The sequence below is a fragment of the Bombina bombina genome, chromosome 9 (genome assembly GCF_027579735.1).
Source record: "Bombina bombina isolate aBomBom1 chromosome 9, aBomBom1.pri, whole genome shotgun sequence".
NCBI classification, from domain to species: domain Eukaryota; kingdom Metazoa; phylum Chordata; class Amphibia; order Anura; family Bombinatoridae; genus Bombina; species Bombina bombina.
In genome coordinates this window covers 30846879-30864962 of record NC_069507.1, presented here as the reverse complement: position 1 = coordinate 30864962, position 18084 = coordinate 30846879, and the positions used below count along the sequence as shown (strand labels likewise).

The following is an 18084-nucleotide window of genomic DNA, read 5'->3' as shown; positions in this document are numbered from 1 at the left end:
AATCAATAGCACGAACAAGACAAGACTGTCTCCTATTAGGCATACACCCGATAACAAGTAGAATAAAAAACTGTATATGCTGTGGGTCGGCTGGTGTAGATTATAACTCAGCAACTGAGTGGGGGGGTTCGTTTATACCTTAAAAATAAGTATGTGTGCAGGGAGCTTCAAAGTATACTACTAAACTGGTACATAGGGGCCGATTTATCATTTGACTGGTGGACATGATCCCCTGTAGCGATCATATCCGCCAGAAATTGATAAATGCCGGCATTTATCATTGCAGAAGCAGTTCTGGTGAACTGCTTGTGCAATGCCGGCCCCTGCAGATTCGTATGTGATCGGGCGGATTGATGTCCGCAGCCTCAGAGGCAGCGGACGAGCTAAGGAGCAGCGGTCTTAAGAAGGCTTGCGCGGAAACGGGTATTTGGCCCTATTCTGGCCATGATAAATGGACCCCATAGTCTGAAGAATAAAATGTGTATGGAAAACATAATTTATGCTTACCTGATAAATGCACTTCTTTAATGGTGCTTACTCTTTTCTACCACTAGGAGGAGGCAGATCCCCAGACCCCAATAGCTCTATAAAACCCCTTACACATACCTTAGTCTAACGTATAGCTAAGGAAGTGAGGTAAGAAAAAGGAATAAGCGCCATAAAAGAAACAAGGGAAAAAGATGTGCCAAAAACAAACGAACCCTAAAAAACATAGGGTGGGGTCTCGTAGCCTCTCACCACCTTGAAAGAAGATCCATTCATTACTCATGGGGATTAATAGCCAAGCTGCAGAGTCCACAAGTAATAACATAAAGGGAGGGATTTCAAAAATCTGATTTCACTGAAAAAATAAATCTAAAATCCCAATAATACATTTTTATTTTTATATTTTTATTTAAATGCACTTAAAATAAGGAAACAGGCAAAGCAATCAAACTGAGACAACTGCCTAAAGAACCTTTCTACCAAATGCTGCTTCAGAAGAAGCAAAGACATAAAAATGGTATCATTTAGTAAAAGTATGCAAAGAAGACCAAGTAGCTGCCTTGCAAATTTGATCAATTGAAACCTCATTCTTAGAAGCCCAAGAAGTGGCAACTGACCTTGTAGAATGAGCAGTAATCTGCTGTGGCTGAGGCTGACCTGCCTCCAAATAAGCTTTGTGAATCAAAGGTGTTAAACAAGAGGCTAAAGAAATAGCAGAGGCCTGCTGACCTTTTCTAGGGCCAGAAAAAAATAACAAACAAACTAAAAAAAGTTTGTCTAAAATCCTTAGAAGCATCAATATAATATTCCAGTGCCCTAACAACATCCAGAGAATGAAAATATCTTTTAGAAGCATTCTTAGGATTGGGACACAAAGATGGAACAATCTCTCTGCCAAAATTGTCTGAGGAAACAGCCTTAGACAAAAAATTAAATGATGTCCACAAAACAGCCTTATCCTGATGAAAAATCAGTTAAGGAGGCTCACAAGAAAGAGCAGCCGAAAGAAACAACACTTTCCAAGAAAGTAGTTTAATGTCCATTTTTTATGCATAGACATAAAAGGAGGAGCCTGCAAAACCCTTAACACTAGGTTATGATTACATGGAGGAGAAATAACAGGTTTAATACAGATCAAAGCCTGAACAAAACAATGAACGTCAGGAAGATTAGCAATCTTTCTGTGGAACAAAACTGAAAGAGCTGAAATCTTCCCTTTTAGAGAACTGGCAGATATAGCTTTATCTAGACTGTTCTGCAAAAACTGCAGAATCCCAGGAATCCTAAAAGAATGCCAGGAAAAAAACATGATCTATACACCAAGAAAATAAGGCCTTCCAGACCTTGTGATAGATCTTCCTAGTAACAGGTGTTGGAGCCTAAATCAGAGCTTCAATCACAGAATTAGAGAAATCCCTATATCTCACAAATAAGCATTACATTTCCATGCCATCAAATTAAGAAACTTGATATCCGGATGGAAAAAAGGACCTTGGGACAGAAGGTCTGAGCAAAGAGGAAGAGGCCCAGGAGGACAACTGGACATCCAAACCAGATCCTGCAAGGCCAAGCTGGGGCAATCAGGATTACAAACTACCATACTTGTCTAGTCTTATCTTGGAAATTACTCTGGGAAGAAGAACCAGAGGTGCAAACAGATAAGCAGGCTGAAATGACCAATACAATATTAGAGCATCCACTAACTCTACCTGGACCTTTACAAAGTACCTGGAAGGTTTTTGTTCAAACGAGAGGCCATCAGATCTATCTCTGGGAGACCCCAAAGATCCACAATATGATTGAACACATCCTGGTGAAGAGACCACTCCCCTGGATGTAGAGACTCACTACTGGGATGTTATTTGCAGAGACTAGACAAGAATTGGCTTCTGCCCAGAAGAGTATCCGGGACACCTCCATCATTGCCAGGGAACTGTGAGTTCTCCCCTGATGGTTGATATAAGCTACTGCAGTGACATTGTCTGTCTGAAAATGGAGTTGAGACTCCCTTTTCAAAAGAGGCCAAACTTGAATGGCCCTTAAAATTGCACAGAGTTTAAGAACATTGGTTGGTAACCTCGTCTCCCAAGTATTCTAAACCTCCTGTGCTGTCAGAGACCCCTAGATAGCTCCCCAACCTGAAATACTTGCATCTGTAATGATCATAGTCCAGGTAGGATGAGCAAAAGAAGCCCCTATATAATAAACTGATGATCCTGCCACCAGTTAGAGATTGACTTGAACTGGGATCCAAAAATATATTTTGGGACAGCTGAGTATAATACCTGTACCATTGACATAGCATACAAAGCTAAAGAGGCATCTTGTGAAACCGAGCAAATGGAATTGCTTCTGAACCTGAACTCATGAGACCCAGTACTTCCATACACAGAGCTACTTAAGGAAACGAGAGACCGAAGGTTTAGCCAAGCCAACACCAATTTTAACCGTCTCTGCTCTGTTAGAGAAAGACTCATGGACACTGAGTTTATTTGGAAACCCAAAAAAGTTACCTTTTTTGAGGAACCAAATAGCTAATTGGAAAATTGATCCTCCAACTGTGCTTTTGAAGAAACAAGATCTGGTTGGTTTGAAATTCTGTAACTTCTTTCCCTTAATGAATGTGACAATATTCTAGATTTAGATACCATATCAGCAGACCAGGATTTAAGCCACAAGGCCCTCCTGACAAGAATTGCTAATTACATGCTTTTAACATTAATCTCCATGTGTCAAACACAGTATCACAAATTAGTACTCTGAAGCACACTGAATAGATTTGCACTAACAGGATCATCAGAAAACCACTCTTAAAGACTGGACAACCAGTAAGTAGAAGCAGCAGCAACATCAGTAATATAAATAGCTGGTCTGAGTATATAGCCAGCATGTAAAAATTCCCTTCTATGAAAAGACTCTCATTTTCTGTCTAAAGTGCTTTAAAAGCAGTACTGTCTTTCAAAGGAATAGTAGTACGTTTAGCCAGAGTGGAAATGGCCCCATCTACCATGGGAACTGTCTCCCATAAATCTAGAGTAGCAGCAGGTAAAGGATATAACCTTTTAAATCTTGCAGAAGGAGAAAAAGGCATACCTGGCTTAGACCATTCCCTAGCAATCATGTCAGAGTAATCATCAGGCACAGGGAAAACCTCTGGGAGATTAACAACAATCCTGAAAACTGAATTTAAATGATTACAAGGTTTATCATCTGAAACTTTAGGATCTTTAACCCTTAAAGTATCAAGGACTTCATTTAAAAGAGAACGAATATGTTATACTTAAAACAAAAACAAGGAAATATCAGGTTCAACTTCAGATAAGGAATCCTCATCCCCAGAGGAAACTACTTTAATAGTGTTTGTTTGCTTAAAATCACAAGATAAGTGTTTATAAGGATTGTGATCCATCCCAGAGCTCAAAAAAGCAAAGTATTTGCAGCTAGAAAGTAAATAACATTTTAACACAAACTTTCATAATGATGATTTAATTTGCATTTATTTTAGAAAGTTTCAATACCTGTTTATTCTGCCATCTTAATTGCGACTGACTTAAAGGGACATGAAACCCAATTGTTTTCTTCCATGATTTAGAAAGAGCATACAATTATAAACAACTTTCTAATTTACTTCTATTATCTAATTTGCTTCATTCTCTTGATATTCTTTGCTGAAAAGCATATCTAGATATGCTTAGTAGCTGCTGATTGGTAGCTGCTCATAGATGCCTCCTGTGATTGGCTCACCATTTGCATTGCTATTTCTTAATTAAAGGATATCTAAAGAATGAAGCAAATTCAATAATAGAAATAAATTGGAATGTTGTTTAAAATTTTATTCTCTACCTTAATCATGAAATATTTTTTTGGGGTATAGTGTCCCTTTAATGAGTCAAGTTACAAAATTTATTTATTTCAGACATTAAATATTAACATCAATTAAACACTTATAAATGCATGCTGAATACTGCAGTATTGATTCTATTTGGCTGGTAAAGATATCACCCATGGCTACACTGGTGGGAAGAGACAATCCTCCAAAAGTCTGACAAGAAAAAGTAGGTTTATTAAACAAAGAAGCTTCAGCTCGCAAAATAAATTTTATTTAAAACCTCTCCATTTATAGAGGGCCAATAAAAAGCGTGAATATTTTTTCTTTAAAATGCAGATTGGATAGAACAAAATGTTGCTGTCAGTCTTCCTTCTTCATAAGTCCCAAACCTCAGACCATAGAAAACCATCCCTGGAATGCTGCAACCTCACCCTTGGACTTCCCAGACCACACCCACTGTACAATAAGACCACAACCCCTGCACCATAAGACCACTCCCCTGCACCATAAGACCACACCCCCTGCACCATAAGACCACTCCCCTGCACCATAAGACCACACCCCCTGCACCATAAGACCACTCCCCTACACCATATGACCACACACCCTGCACCATAAGACCACTCCCCTACACCATAAGACCACTCCCCTGCACCATATGACCACTCCCCTACACCATAAGACCACTCCCCTGCACCATAAGACCACACCCCCTGCACTATAAGACCACTCCCCTACACCATATGACCACACCCCCTGCACCATAAGACCACTCCCCTACACCATAAGACCACTCCCCTACACCATATGACCATACACCTAACCTAAGGAGTCAAGAAAAAAAAACATTTTTGAGAGTTGTTTATAAGAACCTACTAATTTACTAAAATGGCTCATGCAATCTGTTTGATAGCATCAGATCTGATCACAGTTCTTTGTTTCTGCATTTTCTTTCTTATGTAATTTGTTTACATGCAGGGTATTAAAGAGACAGAATTTTTTTTTAAACCTCTTATTTAGATGCAACAAACAAACATATGACTGACATTCATTTAGTCTCCTCATTTTCACTCCCATCTAAGCAGTCATTCACAGATATTACTCATGAGCGTGCATCAGTACACAGTTATGTATTTACAATCTGCTGTTCTGCTCAGCTCATACCTAGAGGGGGTTTGGAAACTTGAGGGACTTTTAATGAATTAAACAAAACAAACTTGTCTTTATTTAATTATATAATTATATATACACCTCATAAACACACAGTGCATTGCTTGGAATGCTCTGCCACTTTAACAGGATGCAGTATTTGAATTGTATATCCTTTTTTATCATGTGTAGGGTGCAGGTCATTTAGAGGAGCAATAAAAGGTAGAATATAAACTGATAAAGTACAACCATATCACATTCTTATTACAGTACAATTACATTCTAAAATCTACCATCTGCCCTGGTGCCATGTGCCTGTGTCTGCATACCCAGCAGACTACTGCACGTGAGCTGCATACACCAGTATGCACATTACACCTGAGAAAAGGAGGTTTAATAATGTAATTTAATGTTTTAAAGGGTAAGTATAGTATGTTCTGCTTGTTCAATGTCATTTTAAAAGGAATTAGTTTTTATTGTATTTTAAATGGACAGTCTACCATAGAATTGTTATTGTTTTAAAAGATAGATAATCCCTTTATTACCCATTCCCCAGTTTTGCATAACCAACACAGTTATATTAATATACTTTTTACCTCTGTGATTACCTTGTATCTAGGAACCTTCTTCCAGCCCCCTGATCACATGACTGACTGTTTAATATCTATTGTCTTATATTTAGCATTGTGTTGTGCTAGATCTTAAATAACCCCCTGTGCCTGAACACAGTGTTATCTATATGGCCCACGTGTACTTTCTGTCTCTTTGTGTTGAAAAGAGATTTAAAAAGCATGTGATAAGAGGCAGCCCTCAAAGGCTTAGAAATTAGCATATGAGCCTACCTAGGTTTAGTTTAAACTAAGAATAACAAGAGAAAAAAGCAAATTTGATGATAAAAGTAAATTGGAAAGTTGATTAAAATTAAAAGTCCTATCTGAATAATGAAAGTTTAATTAATACTAGACTGTCCCTTTAAGTCCTGAATAAAACATATACAATATATGATGAGTATAGGTGTCAATTCATCACTTGTAGATTTGGAGCCCTGCACAGAGTGTGCATATGCATCCTGTTTATTAGGAGCAGACATAACACAGTGTAAATGTTGTGGTTTATCTGAAATCTCAATTCACTGACACCAAAAGACAGAGGAAAAGTAACGAGCAGGTGCAGCAGAAAATATATCTTACAGCGCCCACAACTGCATAACTAACTGAGATTCAACTGCTGCAGTCACACAACAAATAACCAGACAAGCCTCTCACGTGTTTGTAAGCAATAGATGTATATAGGGTCATTTTATTAACCACAATTTGTAATCAAAGAAATAAATCCATAAAATCCCAGTTCTAATCTCCTGTAGGGTTATTTCTGATGACAATTTGATTGGCGTTTTACTGGTTAAACAATGTAAATGCTGTACGTGCTATGATATATATTTGCATAAAAGCTACAGAAAAAGATACAATCCTTATGAAGTGCTATATCAGTGTTAAGCAGGAAATATGTATTCTGTACTGAAAGAGGATAGTAATTTGCCTAAAACAAATACACAGCTCAGCATTTTCAGTTGTATAAATAAATGTAGTTTGAAACCTTTTGTTGCTGATTTTCCCCTTTGTAAAAACATTTACCTATTCTTGACCTTATTATATAGCCCTATCTGCATACACTGAGGCGTATGGACTAGTGGCAGTTGGCTATACTTGTTGGCAATAATTCTGCATGGCTATCCTTGCTGCAGCCTCGTTAGCCGTGGCAGAATTACTGTTGGGTTGTTCATTTCAACCAAAACTGACATTATTTAAAGGGACAGTCAACACCAAAATTGTTATTGTTTAAAAAGATAGATAATGCCTTTAATGCACAACCAACATTGTTATATTATTATACTTTATAACCTTTAAACCTCTAAATTTCTGACTCTTTCTAAGCCACTTCAGAAAGCCTTTTATCACATGCTTTTTTGTTAGCTTTTCACAACAAGAGACTGCTAGTTCATGTGGGCCTTATAGATAACATTGTACTCTCTTCCATGGAGTTGTGCAGGAACCAGCACTAATTAGCTAAAATGCAAGTCAATAGATAATAATAAAATAATAGCCATATGATCAGGGGGCAGTCTGCAGAGGCTTAGATACAAGGTAATCACAGAGGTAAAAAGTACATTAATATAACCATGTTGGTTATGCCAAACTGGGGAATGGGTAATAAAGGAATTATCTATCTTTTTTAACAAAAACATTTTTGGAGTTGACTGCCTCTTTAATATAGCTGGTGCACTCACATGCAGACAAATGCCCCAAACAATTTTCATAAAGTTATTGTAAACTTAATCTCCACTCTCAACAATATTAGTAATAAAAAAGTAAATGATGAGAACTTTCATTGATCAAAATGATTGTAGACGCTAAAATATATAACCCTTTCATTTTCTTATACATGTTGCCGTTCCTCCGCCCAGAAAGCAGTCTTTTTCTGTGTAAAATGACAAATCTCACTGTAGCCAATCGTAACGCGCCCCAGCAAGTTAATAATAACTCCACTGGTTTTGACACCAGAGGGGGCACGTTACAATTGGCTACAACGTGATTCGTCATTTTACACAGAAAAAGACTATGCACTTGCTGGCGGAGTAGCGACGAAATGTATAAGAAAATGAAAGGGTTTTATATTTTAGCGTCTACAATCATTTTGATCAATGAAAGGGCCCATCATTTACTTTGTTTTACAAATATTGTTGAGAGTAGTGCTGAAGTTCACAATCACTTTAAATTAAATGCTGCAACATATCTAATATACTTTGTGTAAAATGTATTTATATTTTGAAAGATTGTGACATTTTTGAAAATAACTCCTTTCTATATGCCACAGTGCACAAGCACCTATCTACATGCCACAGTGCACAAGCACCTTTCTACATGCCCCTGTGCACAAGCACCTTTCTACATGCCCCAGTGCACAAGCACCTATATACATTCCCCTGTACACAAGCACCTTTCTACATGACCCTGTGCACAAGCACCTATATACATTCCCGTGTGCACAAGCACCTTTCTACATGCCCCAGTGCACAAGCACCTATATACATTCCCCTGTGCACAAGCACCTTTCTACATGCCCCAGTGCACAAGCATCTATATACATTCCCCTGTGCACAAGCACCTTTCTACATGACCCTGTGCACAAGCACCTTTATACATGCCCCAGTGCACAAGCACCTATATACATTCACCTATGCACAAGCACCTTTCTACATGCCCCTGTGCACAAGTACCTTTCTACATGCCCCAGTGCACAAGCACCTATCTACATGCCCCAGTGCACAAGCACCTTTCTACATGCCCCTGTGCACAATATGTTAAACTCCATGTTTTGAATAATACATATTTACTACAAAAAATCTAAACATTAGAGCACCTTCCTCTTTTTCAGATATGGTCATTTGGTGTCTTACACTGCTCAGTAACCCTGACATACTAATTAGTAACCTCTATAATGCCAAGTGCAATGCCCAGTCTGCATGAATGTGAAACCTGAAAAATCTAATTAAAAAAGCATTTGCAGAAAAGTGAGACAGAATTGATACATGGTCATGATATTGCACTGGTTATTAAACCTGTCCTACGGCCTCCCCAACAGGCCAGGTTTTCAGGATTACCTTGGATGAGAGCAGGTAAAATAACCATCACCTAGATTACGAGTTTTGCATTAGGAGGGGTGCGGCGCTAATGAGCAGTTTATGCTCACCGCTCACTTGCAGACATCGCTGGTATTACGGGTTTTTAGAAACCCAGCGTTAGCCGCAAAAAAGTGAGCGAAGAGCAAAATTTAGCTCCACATCTCACCTCAATACCAGCGCTGCTTATGTTAGCAGTGAGCTGCTAAATCGTGCTCGTGCACGATTTCCCCATAGGAATCAATGGGGAGAGCCGGCTGGCAAAAAGCAGTGTAAAGCTCCTAACGCAGCCCCATTGATTCCTATTGGGAAATAAAATTTATGTTTACACCTAACACCCTAACATGAACCCCGAGTCTAAACACCCCTAATCTTACACTTATTAACCCCTAATCCGCCCTGACATTGCCGACACCTGCATTATATTATTAACCCCTAATCTGCCTCTCCAGACACCGCCGCCACCTGCATTATAGTTATGAACCCCTAATCTGCTGCCCCCAACATCGCCGAATCCTACATTATAGTTATTAACCCCTAATCTGCCGCCCACAACGTCGCCGCCACTATAAGAAATTTATTAACCCCTAAACCTAAGTCTAACCCTAACCCTAACACCCCCTAACTTAAATATAATTACAATAAATCTAAATAAAATTACTACAATTAACTAAATTATTCCTATTTAAAACTAAATACTTACCTATAAAATAAACCCTAAGCTAGCTGCAATATAACTAATAATTACATTGTATCTAGCTTAGGTTTTATTTTTATTTTACAGGCAAGTTTGTATTTATTTTAACTAGGTACAATAGCTATTAAATAGTTATTAACAAACACTAAATTACAGAAAATAATACAATAATTACAAGATTTTTAAACTAATTACACCTACTCTAATCCCCTTAACAAAATAAAAAAGCCCCCCAAAATAAAAAAAAGCCCTACCCTACACTAAATTACAAATAGCCCTTAAAAGGGCCTTTGCGGGGCATTGCCCCAAAGTAATCAGCTAATCTGCCTCTCCAGACACCGCCGCCACCTACATTATAGTTATGAACCCCTAATCTGCTGCCCCCAACATCGCCGAACCCTACATTATAGTTATTATCCCCTAATCTGCCGCCCACAACGTCGCCGCCACTATAAGAAAGTTATTAACCCCTAAACCTAAGTCTAGCCCTAACCCTAACACCCCCTAACTTAAATATAATTACAATAAATCTAAATAAAATTAGTACAATTAACTAAAATATTCCTATTTAAAACTAAATACTTATAAAATAAACCCTAAGCTAGCTGCAATATAACTAATAATTACATTGTAGCTAACGTAGGGTTTATTTTTATTTTACAGGCAACTTTTTATTTATTTTAACAAACACTAAATTACAGAAAATAATAAAATAATTACAAGATTTTTAAACTAATTACACCTACTCTAATACCCCTAACAAAATAAAAAAAGTCCCCCAAAATAAAAAAAAGCCCTACCCTACACTAAATTACAAATAGCCCTTAAAAGGGCCTTTGCGGGGCATTGCCCCAAAGTAATCAGCTCTTTTATCTGTAAAAAAAAGTACAAATCCCCCCCAACATTAAAACCCACCCCCCACACAACCATCCCTACTCTAAAACCCACCCAATCCCCCCTTAAAAAAAACTAACACTAATCCCTTGAAGATCACCCTACCGTGAGACGTCCTCACCCAACCGGACAGAAGTGGTCCTCCAGACGGGCAGAAGTCTTCATCCAAGCCGGGCAGAAGAGGTCCTCCAGACGGGCAGAAGTCTTTGTCCAGATGGCATCTTCGATCTTCATCCATCCTGCGCGGAGCGGGTCCATCTTGAAGACATCCGATGCGGAGCATCCTCTTCATCCGGAGTCTTCTTCAACAATGATGGTTCCTTTAAGTGACGTCATCCAAGATGGCGTCCCTTCAATTCCGATTGGCTGATAGAATTCCAATCGAAATTAAGGTAGGAAAAATCCTATTGGCTGATGCAATCAGCCAATAGGATTGAAGTTCAATCCTATTGGCTGATCCAATTAGCCAATAGGATTGAGCTTGCATTCTATTGGCTGTTCCAATCAGCCAATAGAATGCAAGCTCAATCCTATTGGCTGATTGCATCAGCCAATAGGATTTTTCCTACCTTAATTCTGATTGGCTATATATGCCATCCTGAATAGTTAATAACTATTTAATAACTATTGTACCTAGTTAAAATAAATACAAAGTTGCCTGTAAAATAAAAATAAACCCTAAGCTAGCTACAATGTAACTATTGTAGCCATTTTAGGGTTTATTTTATAGGTAAGTATTTAGTTTTAAATAGGAATAATTTAGTGAATTGTAGTAATTTTATTTAGATTTATTTAAATTATATTTAAATTAGGAGGGTTAGGGTTAGGGTTAGATTTAGGTTTAGGGGAGATTAGGGGTTAATAAATGTAGGTAGATGTCAGCGATGTTAGGGCCGGCAGATTAGGGGTTAATAATATTTAACTAGTGTTTGTGATGCGGGAGTGCGGCGGTTTAGGGGTTAATATATTTATTATAGTGGCTTCGACGTCCGGTTCGGCAGATTAGGGATTAAAATTTTTTAGTGTTTGCGATGTGGGGGGGCCTCAGTTTAGGGGTTAATAGGTAGTTTATGGGTGTTAGTGTACTTTTTAGCACTTTAGTTATGAGTTTTATGCTATGGCGTTGTAGTGTAAAACTCTTAACTACTGACTTTAAAATGCGTTTCCAGGCTTGACAGGAGAGGGTCTACCGCTCACTTTTTGGAAGACTCGTAATACCGGCGCTATGCAAGTCCCATTGAAAATATAGGATACGCTATTGACGTAAGTGGATTTGCGGTATTTCCGAGTCTGGCCAAAAAAGTGAGCGGTACACCTGTACCTGCAAGACTCGTAATACCAGCGGGAGCTGTTTTTTAACCTGCTTTTAAACCCTAACGCAAGACTCGTAATCTAGCCGCATGTTTACTAATCTGCTGATTATTTCACCTGTGCTCCAGTTCAGATATCCTTAAAATCTGTCCTGTTAGAGAGATCTGAGTACAGGTTTAAAACCAGTGCTGTATTGCAAATCTTACAGCATGTGAATAATCTCACTATGAAAATGATCCTGAAGCACAAACTCATTGTGACAGTTTTGTTTATTCCTTTCTGCAATTTGTGTTCTAGGTTCACCATTACTATTGCTATTGCTACTTTATAACCATATCCTGCTTGATTTGAGTAGTGTATGCATCATGAAAACTAAACACGGGGGACAGTGCTGCACAATACCATGCAAGTTTTGTAGACTTCATTTCACTCTTAATACTAAATAAAATCATTTTAATATAAAACACATCCTTTTAAATCTATGGTAGATGAATTGTGATTACTGATACTGATAATTCCCTTTGTTAATTCTGACGTTTATCTGATGGGTCACTATACAAATGTCTGGTTTGACTTTGATTAATTCGACTCTGCAGAGAAACCAAAAACCTTTCACAGAAGAAGCAGAGAGTTGCAAAACCACTATTATTTTTTGTTATTAGAAGTCACCAGGCCGTCACACACTGGTTACAAATATAAATATAGTTTCAGTGGTTTTTAGTAACAGGTTTACTTGAAGAAGAGGCTAAATACTTATCAGTATGAAATGATAAAAATGACTCATGGGATGTAGTATAGAATGAAAACCTCCACTGTCAGAGCAGCAGGGAAACAGTCACATTTGACCATATCTATGAGTGTCAAGTGTGTCATATGAAAAGCCATTACCCAGCAGGATGACTACCCTGTGCTTCTGGGTAAATCATACAAATGATATAAAGAATTGCTCTTCTGTTGGTTATAATTATGAATATGTACAGTACACTGTGTATAGGTTTTAAGAAGTGCAGAAAATTCAGTCATTCACAGTTATTTAGAGACTTTAAACACCTTGGTACAATACATTTCTGTTGTCTCGTCATAGAGTAACATCAGTCAATGTTAAACATTTTTAAAACAAATTCACATCTAATTTGCTGCAACAGTCAAACCCTAGCCACCAAATGTCTTATTTTAAGGAACCAATCCAGGCGACAAGGCTAGCCACATTCATTATCTCAGTACAAAATCTATTGTTTTGCAGTTTGTTATTTGCAAAATCATGTTAGGTACATATATGTAGCAGTGTTAGTCTTGATATGTATATGTAGTGTATTTCCAGCTCTGAGAATTAACCCTTTCGCCACAGGGTTAAAGTGTCTACATCGGAACAACTGTTCCGATGTAGACAAATTGAAACCACGCGATCGTGCACACGATTGGGAGATTTCAATTATTGGATCGCTTCTGGGGGGCGTCCCTGCAACCCTAGGAACGCCCTCCAGAACGCGATCAAATCCTGAAAGCACAGAAGGCTTCAGGACAGCCGTTAGCTATGACGTTCTATTCCGTCATAACGGCTTTAAAGCCCAGTGTAATTATGACGGAATATAACGGCATAACGGCTTTAAAAGGTTAAAAAGAAAAAAAGTACTTTCCAAAGCTAAATTACATCATAAGTGCGCAAAATAAATAATGAATATATATATATATTGCAAATATGTTTTACTACACATAACAAAACAATTTATATTAAAAAAAAATAATAAAAAATTGGGTTTCATGTCCCTTTAAGGGTTAACTTAAAGGGACAAGAAACACATTTTTCTTTCATGATTTAGATAGAGCAGCAATTTTAAACAACTTTCTAATTTACTCCTATATCACATTTTCTTCGTTCTCTTGGCATCTTTTGCTGAATAGCAGAAACGTAAGCTCAGGAGTGTGCACGTGTGTGGTGCATTATATGGCAGCAGTTTTGCAAGAATGTTATTCATTTGCAAGAGCACTAGAGGGCAGCATTATTTCCTGACATGTAAGGCACCAGATGTCTACCTAGGTATCTCTTCAACCCAGAATATCATGGGAACAAAGTAAATCTAAATGTGTTTAAATTGGTATGCTCTGACTTTAAAGGGACAGTAAACAGTAAATCAACCTTAGATATAATGATTTTCAAAGCTTAGACTGAGACTAGAGCATATATGTAATTTTTTAATTAAAAAGTTTTTTTGTATTTTCAAGATATACTGTACTATACATATAAAGGTTTAGTTTCTATAAAGTAATGGGGGTTGCCATGTTGAAACCTAGGTTTCCCCTTATCTATGTTGTCTTCTGAGGACAGTTAGAGATAGATATTAAACACCACGATAAAAGCAAGGTTGTATTGAAAATTATTGTTAAAAGTAACTATCTAACACCTAGATTACGAGTTTTGCGTTAGAGGCTGTGCGGTGCTAACGAGCAGTTTATGCTCACCGCTCACTTACAGACAGCGCTGGTATTACGAGTTTTTACAAACCAGACAAGAAGTGAGCGTTGAGCAAAATTTTGCTCATTACCGCACTCCAATACCAGCGCTGCTTACGTTAGCGGTGAGCTGGTGTAACGTGCTTGTGCATGATTTCCCCATAGGAATCAATGGGGAGAGCCAGCTGAAAAAAAGTCTAAAGGCTGTGACACACTGCAAGCAGAGCGACGCACAGCGTGTACATGTGGCTGTGCGCGCTCAGTGTGTCTTGCCTTTTCATCTCTGAGCACTCTGCTGCGTCAGGTCGCGTAGCTGAGCGCTCAGAGATGAAATATCTGAACTTCAGAAGCGATGCGACGCGGAGCGAAGCAGCTGCTTCGCCTCGCGTCGCTCCGCTTGCAGTGTGTCACAGCCTTAACACCTGCAAAAAAGCAGCGTAAAGCTCCTTAACGCAGCCCCATTGATTCCTATGGGGAAATACATTTTATGTCTACACCTAACACCCTAACATGAATTCTGAGTCTAAACACCCCTAATCTTACACTTATTAAACCCCTAATCTGCCGCCCCCGACATAGCCAACACCTACATTATAAATATTAACCCCTAATCTGCCGCTCCGGACACCGCCGCCACCTACATTATACTTATGAACCCCTAATCTGCTGCCCCCAACATCGCCGAACCCTACATTATATTTATTAACCCCTACTCTGCCGCCCCCAATGTCGCCGCCACCTACCTACACTTATTAACCTCTAATCTGCCGCCCCCAACGTCACCGCCACTATAATAAACATATTAACCCCTAAACCGCCGCACTCCAGCCTCGCAAACATTAGTTAAATATTATTAACCCCTAATCTGCCGGCCCTAACATCGCTGCCACCTACCTACATTTATTAACCTCTAATCTGCCGCCCCCAACGTCGCCACCACTATACTAAATTTATTAACTCCTAAACCTGTCTAACCCTAACACCCCCTATCTTAAATATAATTAAAAGAAATCTAAATAAAAAATCCTATCATTAACTAAATAATTCCTATTTAAAACTAAATACTTACCTGTAAAATAAACCCTATAACAACACTAAATTACAGAAAATAATAAACAAATTACAAGATTTTTAAACTAATTACACCTAATCTAATCCCCCTAACAAAATAAACCCCCCCCCCCAAAAAAAAAGCCCTACCCTACACTAAATTACAAATAGCCCTTAAAAGGGCCTTTTGCGGGGCATTGCCCCAAAGTAATCAGCTCTTTTACCTGTAAAAAAAATTACAAATCCCACACCCCCACATTAAAACCCACCACCCACACAACCAACCCTACTCTAAAACCCACCCAATACCCCCTTAAAAAACCTAACACTAACCCCTTGAAGATCACCTTACCGGGAGAAGTCTTCATCCAACCGGGCCGAAGTCCTCAACGAAGCCGGGAGAAGTCTTCATCCAAGCCGGGGCGAAGTGGTCCTCCAGACGGGCAGAAGTCTTCATCCAGACGGCATCTTCTATCTTCATCCATCCGGGGCGAGCGGGTCCATCTTCAAGACATCCGATACGGAGCATCCTCTTCATCCGACGGCTAAGACTGAATGAAGGTTCCTTTAAATGACGTCATCTAAGATAGCGTCCCTTCAATTCCGATTGGCTGATAGAATTCTATCAGCCAATCGGAATTAAGGGAGAAAAAAATCCTATTGGCTGATGCAATCAGCTGATAGGATTGAGCTGGCATTCTATTGGCTGTTCCATAGATAATAGATTTAGGAGTTAATAACTTTAGTATCTTGGAATCTTTATTTGAAATGCAAGAATGTAAGTTTAGATGCCGGCCCATGTTTGGTAAACAACCTGGGTTGTTCTTTCTGATTGGTGGATAAATTCACCCGCCAATAAACAAGTGCTTTCCATTTTTCTGAACCAAAGAAATAGCTTAGATGCCTTCTTTTTTTAAATAAAGAAAGCAAGAGAACGAAGAAAAATTGATAATAGGAGTAAATTAAAATTGCATGCTCTATCTGAATCATGAAAGAAAAAATTTGGGTTCAGTGTCCCTTTAAGAGTTTTATGCTACGGCGTTGTAGTGTAAAACTCTTAACTACTGACTTTAAAATGCGGTACCAGTCTTGAAAGTAGAGGGTCTACCGCTCACTTTTTGGCAGACTCGTAATACCGGCGCTATGCAAGTCCCATTGAAAAAAAGAGGATACACAATTTACGTAAGTGGATTTGCGGTATTTCCAAGTCTGGCCAAAAAAGTGAGCGGTACACCTGTACCTGCAAGACTCGTAATACCAGCGGGCGTTAAAAAGCAGCGTTTGGACCTCTTAACGCTGCTTTTTAAACCTAACGCACAACTTGTAATCTAGCCGTAAGTGTTTCCACACGGCCTTCTTTGCAAACAATTTTATTGTCTGTTTTATATCAGTCTCTTCAGCAGAAGATATAGATAAGGGGAAAACCTAGGTTACAATATGGTGGCACCTATTCCTTTATAGAAAACCTGTGGAATTGAGAAAACCAACAAATTGTAAAGTTAAATTACAGGAAAATGGGCAAAATTATATATATAGTAACACAAAACTTGCACTCGCTGGTCTTTTTTAACACACTCTTTTACTGTGAAAGTACTAACGTTTCGGGGAAAAATATCCCCTTCCTGAGGAAGAGGATATTTTTCCCCGAAACGTGACTACTTTTCACAGTAAAAGAGTGTGTTAAAAAAGACCAGCGATTGCAAGTTTTTTGTTACTATTATCTATTCTGTACTAGCACTACACATAATGAGACATTTTATATTACTATCGCAATGTGGTTACTGTCCCTTTAATAGCTCATTTATAACTAGACATGTGCATGGCGAAAAAATTGGGTTCGGATCGATTCAGAATTTTTCAAATTTCGGTTTGGATCGATTCAGAATTTTTCGAATTTCGGTTCGGATCGATTCGAATTTGGAAAATTTTGAATCGATTCGTTTCGGATTTGTTTCGGATTCATTCGGATTCGAAGAAATTCGGCTGGATTTGGTTCGATTAGGTTCGGTTCGATTTGGAAATTCGGAATTTCGGTAAGTGTTAGGTGGGATTAGACTAGTATTATGTACTGTATATTAGGAGTAACCCATAGCAGAGTGATATAACCTAATATACTGTACAATACTAGTGTAATCCATGGCCATCCGAATTTACCAAATAAATCCGAACTAATTCGGATTAATTCGGTAAATTCGGCAGTATTTTAATTCGGAAATTCGGTTCGATCCGAATCGCCGAATTTTCCGAATTTCCGAATCGAACCGAACCGAATTGCACATATCTATTTATAACTGTCCTTAAAGGACAGACTGTAACATAAAATGTTTAATTACTTATAGAAAGAAAAGAAAAAAACAACTTAGCAATTTACTTTATTTTGCCCTTCTCAAATGTAATTTATCACCAAAAATGAAGAGTTTTCTAATTCTGAGACATTGTAGATCTCTGGTACATATATGTCCCTAATTAGTCAGGAGGGGGGGTCAGATAAGAAACTGCAAAAAATGATAGTTTTCTAACAAAATGCAGCAAACAAGG

At 38.4% G+C, this 18084-nt stretch overlaps 2 protein-coding genes across 2 annotated transcripts in view; one reads left to right on the top strand and one right to left on the bottom strand.

Moving 5' to 3' along the window:
• Positions 1-18084, top strand: part of CDH23 (cadherin related 23) — a 1210211-nt gene that overhangs the window by 966200 nt on the left and 225927 nt on the right. The gene's annotated exons all lie outside the window — the stretch shown is intronic.
• VSIR (V-set immunoregulatory receptor) overlaps positions 1-18084 on the bottom strand; it is an 83500-nt gene that overhangs the window by 18656 nt on the left and 46760 nt on the right. The gene's annotated exons all lie outside the window — the stretch shown is intronic.